Below are 10,767 nucleotides of genomic sequence, written 5' to 3' on the forward strand. Positions count from 1 at the left end.
ATATATATATATATATATATATATATATATATATATATAATTAAAATAAGCTAACATGGGTTTTACTTTTTCACGAAAAACTCTAATCTATAGTATTCTTTGGTTAGTGAAAGTATGAAACATGACACTCTGATATAAGCGATGATTTTATCTAAAAATTGTATCGTTCGTCTTGAGTTTGAAGTTTGAAGTGCAAGTGTAGCAAAGGATTGTGGTCCTTTCTCTTTTTCCTCTGCGTGTGGTTAAAAACGTTCATAATTATGCTTTGATCTATATACGAGAAGTTTATGAAGGAAACCAATAAGAAAAATAAAGTAAAAAATCTAAATTTTGGTTTTCATTTTAATATAAATAATTTTCTCTTTATTTATATATTTTTATTTTATTCTAGAACTGAAATATAACTACTCTAAAATACGAATTAATACTTTATTATCTTTTAATGCAAGGAAAAAATAAATAGGGAAATATAATAATCATTCATTTATTTTACTTTTAGTAAAGTATAAAGTATGTTTTTTTTCGATTGATATTAAATAAGAGTATAACAGACATATAAAAAAATTGAGGAGATAAATAAGGAGTTTTCAATTCTTTTACAAATAAACAAAATCTTTTGAATTGAAAATAAATAAGATCAAACCAAAGTAAATGTAACGAATAAAATTACGATCTAAATTCAAATCTACCAAAACCTTTAATTTTTTTTATATTTCGTATCATTTATGCTCACACACAAAAACTTACCTCGACGACACATTAATGTTTTATTTAGTCAAGTGTAGAAGAAAGAAAAAATAAAGAAGGAATGGATTAAAAATGAGTAAATTTTTAAGATGTTTGGTTCTTTTTTGAGTAATGAAAGATAACAAACCAAAAGAAAGAAAAATTACATCCTCAGCAATAGGATACCACTCACATCAGCTAAGAGTTGACAATGTAATTCAATTGTGGAACATCCAATTTTTTTTTTTTGAAATTTAAGTGTAAAGTAAAATTTGACATTGGTTAGAGTGAGCATATTAAGTAATATATAAATGAGAAATACCCACATATTTAATGTTTTAAGATTTTAAGTTATGTTGTGATATCAAACTCTTTTATGTGAGTTGCTATTTATTACATGAAATGTTTCTCCTATAAAAATACCTCAACAATTACCTTCTCTAAGATATGTATGACACCTTCTACCCCGTATATCATAACACATAAATAATAAAATTTGAATAACATAATTTTTCATTGTTAAAATATTAAATATGTTTAGATAGAGAACACCACATTCATAACTTAAACAAATAACATAATCAGCGGAAATAATAACGAAATAAGGCTAAGGTTTTCAAAATAATTTAATAGAAATAACATCATAATCTAATCTTATCTACGTCCCGATGTCACATGTCCTATCAAAGCAAAGTCCAACATAGAAGCCTAAGCTTCATCATCAACATCCTTAGCCTCATGCTGATAATCACTTGTATAACGGTCAAAGAAAAACAACAAAAAAGAAAAGGGAGTGATAAACATCTCACTCTAGCTCACAGTGTAGGAATATACATCGGATAGCCAAACACAAACAAGACATGTATATATACAGACTACTAGAAAAATACTATTTCACGTCACTATATTTACATCAGTTCCTTACAAATCGATATAAAATAAATATACGGTGACAATTTTGTAAATAACTTGAATATATAAGAATATTTATATCGGTTATTATAAAAAACATGTAAATATAAACAATTTTACATCGGTCACTTATGGGACCGATGTAGAAATGTAATTAGTGAGCTACATCAGTTTTCGTGTTGACCGATGTAGAAGGGGTGACGAAATTCTTCCCCGCCCCGGCGCGCGACCACTCATAAGTAGATGCTGATCCTCTAAAACACTCTCAAACACACTCTGGAACGCTCCCTCTCGCAGACTCTTGAACTCTCCCTCTCACACACTCTGAGACCCAAACCCTCTAAACACTCTCAAACCTAAAACGACTCTCTACATTCCAGGACCGTTGATCTTCAACAACCCTCCAAGGAAGCATTGAAGCCCTATTCGACGAACGACAACATAGTGAAGCCATTTTAGGTGCGTATCTTCGTTTTGTGTTTTGCTTATTTTTGCCTCTTCCATCTTGTACAAATGCGGGTGCTAATGTTTTAGGGTCTGGAGGCACTCCCGGAGGAGGTTTCCGGAAACCCAGTCGTCCTATTGTCTGAGTCCGTTGTGAAAGTATTTGTTTCATTTTTGAAGCAAGTCTGATTGGTTTAAAAAATTGAGAAGTTTGGGCACAACAGAATTTTCTCTTTATTCTTTTGTTTGTTTCCAAGAAATTGGATCCATCTAACTCTCTCCACTACCCAACAATGGTGTGAGCCTTGTGTAATGGGTCACTCTTATAGTGAGACAAGGTTTGGTGGTGGTTGTTATTTAGGGTTTAGGGTTCAGCTGAAAATGTGTGTCTTCAAAGGAGCAGGGGAAGGATTATAGTGATATTTGGCTCTGCCTTTTGTGCTAGGCTGGCTCATTTTTATGTGGAATGTTTAGGTACATATCTAATTTACCCCCCTTCTGCAGGGATAATTGTTGTTCTTTTAACAAAACACTAGAATAAAAATTAATTATGTATGAACTGTTAAGCATTATGGATGTCTTTGAAGTTAGGAACTTAGCTTCAATATAGTAAAGTTAAAACCGGTGATATCCTTGATAATAATCTCTGATAATATTCACTACGTCTCCTTTTTATGTTAGCACCTTTACTATATTCTTGAATTCTAAATAAGCCAGCTTATCGGTTCTCAAGTTTGCTTGATTAGCTGCCTTAGTTCATGGATAATTTTCATTTTTATGCATCAACTTTTTGCTCCTGTAATCACAATGACTTTCTTCCTTTGTTTGCAATCTATTATCTCTTTTTTCCTCTTACCCTTGGTAAAAGATAGAAGCACCATTGCACTTGCACTCCTATGGAAACATACCTTTTTTTTTGTTGAAATTGGTACATTGTTTATGTGTGTAGTATATTTTTAATGAATATATAATATATAATTAGATGAATTTTGTCTTATTATGTATACATCATCTTATTTTGAGGCATATTTGCATATAAAAGCTTTTGAGTTGAGATTTGTGATCCAAACTTGTCTAGATGTAATTGTTCCATGATATCCATTTGCTTGGTTATCCTTCAGTCATGACTCAACTTCAATGTCTTTCTATTTGTAATGGTCGTGCTTTGCATTATTAATTGTTGCGTGTGGCATGACTTTTCTGTAAATTTAGTTTTCTGCAATCTTTACCGTTTTAGCATAGAAGAGAGGAGGGTAGAAGAGTCATTGATAAAACTTGAGAAATCAACTGGCTGATTGGTTTTCCCCAAGGATCCCTAGCGGGTTTGTGTCTTAAGTTTATAATATTTGGCACCAGTAGAGATTCTAAAAGGCTTGACACTGCTCAATTGGCGATTATTGGATGTATCTGGTTGGAAAGAATGCTAGAATCTTTATTAGGTGTTAGTTACCTTGTGTTCATTTGGGATCAATCAGTTCAACTAGTTTCTTTGTAGCGTTCTGCTACTGGTCTTTTGTGTTAGACTAGAGAGATTGACATGATGTATTACATGTTTCTTGTTCTTAGTTCTTTTATTTGTTTACCTTTTATTCTTGTTTTAGTTCTTGAGCATTTCTTAACCTTTTGCTTTTGTACCTCTCTTTTCTCTTTTAACAACTTTTTTTTTTGACAAAAAATCATGTACGATATAATTTTATATCTTATGTAATTGAAATATGATTTTGTGAACTGTGAACATGTTAAATTACCATTAGCCCATGTAGAATACAGGGAAAGTTTTGTTGTTGCTGAATTTTTTGCATTCATGGCACCTTTATTTAATGTATTGCATGGCTATAGCCATGCCCCATTCATGTCAACTGATTTGTGACTTAGGCAAGCTATATTCCCCATAGTTATCGATCCTTGTTAACAGTGCAAAGTTGCTGAACCCAAAAATACTGTAGCAGAATGAGTGTGAAAATAATGGGAAAATGTGTAATTTATACTTGAAAGACATAAGTGCTCAAAAATCAAAGGTTTCCCAAAATTATGAACATATTATCATTAATAATCATAACTTGTAGTCAAGAGACAATCACCATCAATCTAAAGCATAATTAACTAGCCAATAATAGCAAGGACCAAGGAGAGGCTGAGGCTAAGGTGCTATGTTGGGTGGTTGTAAATGAGATGATAGTTTGTTAACCATCGCAACCATGGTCGTTTGTCCTCAGCGCACAATTCAGGCTGCTGAGTGTATACATATGCTACATGGCATAGTTACTGAATAATACCAAGTACACACATCTTTGCAGTGTTCTGTTGTTTAGCAGTTTCATATATTTTTTTCTAAGACCTAGTTGTTTCTTTCAATTGCACTTTTTAACTATGATAAGTTATCTAGATATGATTTAGGATGTTCCCTGTTCCCTTTTGGATATTTGGTTTATACTATTTTGAAACGTGTGATGTGAGAGTGGATTCTAAACAGAATAAAAGCTTTTTATGTTAGCGATAAGGGTCTATAGAGTAGATGATGTCAAAAACTCCCCTAAGGTAGTTTGGTCATTTACGAGATCAAAAACATTTCATAATATTTTTAAAGTTTCCTGGAAGATCAAACAGGAAAATTTATTTATGAACTTAATCCAACTCAATCCAATATCTTATAGTAGAGTTTGATCTTGTTCTTTGATCTTGTCTTTATTAACTTTAACAATAACTATCTTAAAAGTGATTGTACCATTAATTTATACTTGATAGTGTTATTTTTTTTTCATTATCGGTACATAAAAATATAATCACCATATACAAAATAAGTTCAATAGTTAATGGGTGAGCAGTACGTCATTGTTACAAACAAATACAAATAACATTTCTTCAATTATTTGGCAGAAGATTGGTTCCCTGTATTAGACCTGCTATATTTGTTGTTTGCTAAACCAAGGATGGTAACTTGGTTAATTTATACAGTTTCATAAAGTGCAACAATTACCTCGTCTCTTCTCAAAATAAAGTGCAACAATTACTTGATCAACATGAATCGCAGGGAAAATAACTTAATAGCAACCACATTGGCTTTCTCAAAGGCAAATTAGTCAATCATGCCATAAACAGATTGAGTTTCTCTTTCAAAGTGTACACTATTTAGTGTAGTAAATAATCTATTGGCCAAACATAGTTACATAGGATGCACCCCATCACATCAAATTCAACTTTCATATAGTAAAATGTGGGCAGTGTTTTGTGTAGCAGACAAATTTGGTGTGGTGAATTACTTGTTATGCTATTATGTAACTTGTGTGACCAATATATTGTATCCTATGTATCCTATGTAACTTGGTGATGAACTTCAATATGTGTGTCCATTCCATCATATTATATAAACAAAAATATTTTTAAACTCAAATTTTTCTAACATCTATTAATCTTGTTATTATTTTTTATAATATACAAAATATTTATAACTTCTTTAATTTTTATAAAAAAATCTGAATATATATAAAATAATTATATGTCTCTTAATATAATCTACTTTATATCTAAAGTTAAGATTTAAATTTTAATTATTTAATTAAAAAAATACAGTCACTCGTGAGAAGCAAAGTTGGTTCTCTCAACCTTATCTACCATCTCATTTCCGGGTCATCTTTTTTTGTCTTATTCTCCCATTTTACTACATAAGGTTTGAACTTAAGCTTCTATTTTTCACATAAACCTTAAACTTGATTTTGATTTGGTAGGAGGTGTACAGAGGGTGATACTTCTCTTCTTGACATCCATTAGTCAACACATCTAGTTTGTGATATCTTCTTAGTAAGGTACCTTAAACTCAATTATATTTATGTAGTTTATTTATCTAGTTGAAGAAATGAGATGAATTTTATTTATGTAGTTGATGAAATAAGATGACTTATATTTGGATCTTCTACCTACTTAGATAAATGAAATAATAGATTCAAATAACATTGAATTAGTGTATGGTTTGCTCTTCTACTATATAGAGAGACCCTAAATACTCAATTGTGTAAATAAATTTGTCTCACAGAAGAAGAATAATGGATCGTAGTTGGATAAATGCAAGAAGAATCACTGATGAGTATCAAAATGGGGTTGAAGAGTTTTTGAAATTTGCTCAACAAAATTGAGCAGATTTGAATGGAAAATTTTATTGTCCTTGCGTTAATTGTTTAAATGGGAGACATGTAATTGAAGAAATACGAGACCATCTTATTTGTGATGGGCTTTTAACGAGCTATACAACATGGATATGGCATGGTGAAGATAAAGAAACTCAAACTATGGCCTAAACTGAGCAAGGTGATGTAGAAATGGAAGATCAAATAGAAGACATGATTCGTGATGTGGGACAAGAGTTTTTCCAGCAAGCACAATCACGTGTATGATACTTTAAAAAGTGACTCAGAGACACCTTTGTTTCCTGATTGCACAACCTTCATAGAATTATTAACAATGTTGAGATTAATGAACTTGAAGGCAAAATATGGGTGGAGTGATAAAAGTTTTACAGAGTTGCTTGAGTTGTTGAAGTTAATGCTTCCAAAAGACAACACGTTGCCAGATCGTCATTATGAGGCGAAAAAGGTTGTGTCCGATGGGTCTACAGTATAAGAAAATACATGCATGCCCTAATGATTGCGTATTGTATAGAAAAGAGTTTGAATCATTGCACAAATGGTCTCGTTGTGGGTTGTCACGGTACAAAGTGAAGGATGATGGTCGTAGTAGTGATGAAGATGTAGTTGACAAGGGGCCTCCAACAAAGGTGTTATGGTATCTTCCAATTATTCCAAGGTTCAAGCGATTGTTTGCTAATACAACTGATGCAATGAACTTTGCATGGCATGCAGACAATAGAAAATGTGATGGCATGCTTCGCCATCCAGCTGATTCCCCACAATGAAAAAAATGGTTAAAACCCTATTTTGGTCCCTTATAATCTTTTTTTGTTTCAATTTAGTCCCTCATTAATTTTTGGTCTCAATTTGGTCCTAAATTAATTAATTGATTTCAATTTGGTCCCAAATTAATTAATTAGTTTCAATGTGGAACTTCCGTCCAAATTATTTAAACGGAGTTAACTTTTGGCCACGTGGATGCCACGTAGATGCATACGTGACATCCACGTGGATGAGAAAATTCTTTTTAATGCACCTGGACCCGGAACGACCCGTTCTGAAACCGGAACGGGCCGTTCTGAAATCAGAACGGGCCGTTCTGAAATCAGAACGGGCCGTTCTGAAATCAGAACGGGCCGTTCTGAAATCAGAACGGGCCGTTCTTCTTTCAAAACGGGCCGTTCTGAAATCAGAACGGGTCGTTCTGGTTTCAGAACGGCCCGTTCCAGAACTGTGAATAAAATATTCTTTTCTTAATTGTGTTTTTGATATTATAATTATGCAATTTTGATCTCTAAGGTTTTAATTGAGTAATTTCAGTCCTTAAAAGATTATAATTGTGTAATTTTAGTATCACAATTTTTAATTGAACAATTTTAATTTCTCAAATATCATAATTGTGGAATTTTAGTCTTTCTCATTAAAAATTTAATAATTTTAAAATTTTAATATATATATATATATATAATGTTTTAAAACTATATAATTGTTTGTTTATTTAAATTAATGTATATTATTTTTTTTTAATGTATCAAATGATATATATTTACTATTACTAAATAAATGAAATTTATATATTATTAGTATTTTAATATTACTGATAAATTAATATCAATAATATTTTTACCCTTTTTATAAATAAACTAATAATTTGATAAATATAACTTAATATATATTAATATACTTTTACAAAAATATAAATATATAAGATCAGATATATATTTCTAATTAATATACTTATATTTTTGTAAAAGTATATTAATATATAACAAGTTATATTTATCAAATTATTAATTTATCTATAAATATATTAATAATATTATTGATATAATATCAAAAATTATAATATACGTTAATTTGAATAGATAAATAATTATTTAATTTTAAAACATTATATATATATATATATATATATATATATATATATATTAAAATTATTAATTTTTAATGGGAGAAACAAAAATCATACTATTATGATATTTGAGGGACTAAAATTGTTCAATTAAAAATTGAAGGACCAAAATTGCGCAATTACAATTCTTTAAGGACTAAAATTATGCAATTAAAATCTTGGAGATCACAAAACTGCACAATTGTAATACTTGAGGGATAAAAAATGCAATTAAATCAATATTCTTAATTAATTTTATTAAAAAATATAATAATTAATAAGATAAAAGGAATATCACTTTATAATTTTTTGCAACTTATTTAAGATTAAAGGAATAAAATGATAAAAATTAATAAGATAAACATAATAAAATAAAATATAAAAAAATATTAATATATTTATTTTATTGGATATAATAACATAATTAAAATATAATTAATAATATATATTTTATAAAATTATTAATATTTTATATATAAAAAAATAAAATAAAATCGGAACGACCCGTTCTGAAACTGGAACGGGCCGTTCTGGTGCATTTTGGGTGTGTTAATTTTGCACTTGGAACGGGCCGTTCCGGATGCAAAATTAACACACCAAAAGTGCACCCAGAACGGCCCGTTCCGGTTTCAGAACGGGCCGTTCTGGGTCCAGGTGTTTTCAAAAAAAATCTCATCCACGTGGATGTCACGTATGCATCTACGTGGCGTCCACGTGGCCAAAAGTTACCGTTAAAGCAATTTGGACGGAAAGTCCCACATTGAAACCAATTAATTAATTTAGGACTAAATTGAAACCAATTAATTAATTTGGGACCAAATTGAGACAAAAAATTAATGAGGGACTAAATTGAAACAAAAAAAGATTATAAGGGACCAAAATAGGGTTTTAACCAAAAAAAAATTGATGGTTTGTTTCCACATTTTGGTAGTGAGGCAAGAAACCTTAGGCTCGGCCTTGCTTTAGATGGAATGAATCATTTTGGAAACTTAAGCACCAACCATAGTTCATGGCCTGTTCTCCTTTCAATTTACAATTTGCCTCCTTGGTTGTGCATGAAGAGAAAATATATAATATTGTGTATGATGATTGCAGGCCCAAAACAATCAGGAAATGACATAGATGTTTACCTAAGTCCTTTGATCGAGGACTTGAGAATTTTGTGGGAAGAAGGGGTTGATGTGTTTGATGGGTATCATCAACAGAGTTTCAAGCTACAAGCAATGATATTTTGTACTATTAATGATTTTCCGGCATATGGGAACTTGAGTGGATATAGTGTTAAAGGACATCACGCATGCCCTATCTGTGAAAAATAAACAAGCTACCTACAATTGAAGCATAGAAAGAAAATTGTCTATACTAGGCATCGAAAATTTCTCAAACCTAATCACCCATATAGAAGATTGAAAAAAGCTTTTAATGGATGTCAAGAACATGAAATTGCACCCACACCCTTAACTGGTGAGCAAGTTTATGATCAGATGAAGGACATACATATTATATTTGGAAAGACCCAAAAGAAGTCAATTGAGAAGAAGTTGTGGAAGAAGAGGTCCATATTTTTTGATCTTCCATATTGGCGCCATCTAGATGTTAGACACTGCATAGATGTTATGCATGTGGAGAAAAAAGTATGTGATAGTGTAATAGGCACACTTTTAAACATTAAAGGCAAGACAAATGATGGACTCAATGCTCGTCAAGATTTGTTAGAGATAGGTATATGTGAACAGTTACATCCAAAGTTAGAAGGTAAGCGTACATATTTGCCTCCAACATGTCATACTTTGTCAAGAAAAGAGAAAATAAGTTTTTGTCAATGCCTACGAGGTGTGAAAGTTCCACAGGGATACTCTTCAAATGTTAATATCCTTGTATCATGGAATGATCTTAAACTGGTTAGCTTAAAATCTCACGATTGAGGTAATGTAATTCTTTTACTTTTACTATCATTAATTAATTTATTTACATCATTTTTATGTGTAACTAATATATTATACTCTATGTTACAGCTTTTTGATGATGTTGTACCATTGCTGGAAACCAAATTGGAAGACATTTGGAGTCAATGGGCAACCTTCTTTTTAGAAAAATTTAGAAATAGAGCATGATTTTTAGTTTAATTATGATTGTTTACAATATATCTCCAAAACAATTTTCTGCCTTTATTTTTTAGTTTATTTTCTTATCCGAAAATAAAATAAACTAAGTAGTTAAAGCTTGGTTATCATGTTTTGGTTAAGAGGATCTATTTGTAATTTGTCCAAAATATTATTCTGTAGCTTGTTAGCATGCCTTAGAGTGGACTGATATGAGCAAAACAATTTACTTTGTCTGAATTTATTGGCTGCTACAACTTGAGCAATTGACTGATATGAGGATTTCGAATTTCTTTACTTTGAATGATATTGATGCATGTACAATTTCTTTACTTTGAATGATATTGATATTGACTGAAATTCAGAATGCACGTGGGTTCTTGCAGAAATGCTCAATGCCTTGGACCTTAGTAACAAAGAAGTAAGTTACTCAATTCATAGAGTCAAATTCTAATATAATAAATGAATAAAAAAAATTATATTGTAATTAAAGATTTGAAGATTATGGGTGTTGCATGTTGAATAAAATACTTTCAAATTATGATATTGATATGGTTGAATGTGTTTTTAA

The 10,767-nt window shown here is 30.7% G+C and overlaps 2 long non-coding RNA genes across 2 annotated transcripts; both read left to right on the top strand.

Moving 5' to 3' along the window:
- Positions 1–1,776: 1,776 nt before the first annotated feature.
- Positions 1,777–7,111, top strand: LOC109817155 (uncharacterized). Its single transcript, XR_002241330.3, has 4 exons — positions 1,777–2,097; positions 2,173–2,556; positions 5,808–5,885; positions 6,113–7,111. It is a non-coding gene; the product is annotated as an uncharacterized LOC109817155 (long non-coding RNA).
- A 1,021-nt stretch (positions 7,112–8,132) lies between these two features.
- On the top strand, positions 8,133–10,470 carry LOC145952809 (uncharacterized). The gene is made up of 2 exons (XR_014430298.1): positions 8,133–10,020; positions 10,110–10,470. It is a non-coding gene; the product is annotated as an uncharacterized LOC145952809 (long non-coding RNA).
- The last annotated feature ends 297 nt before the right edge of the window (positions 10,471–10,767 follow it).

This window comes from Cajanus cajan, chromosome 10, assembly GCF_000230855.2.
Source record: "Cajanus cajan strain Asha chromosome 10, NIPB_CcT2T_4, whole genome shotgun sequence".
Lineage (NCBI taxonomy): Eukaryota > Viridiplantae > Streptophyta > Magnoliopsida > Fabales > Fabaceae > Cajanus > Cajanus cajan.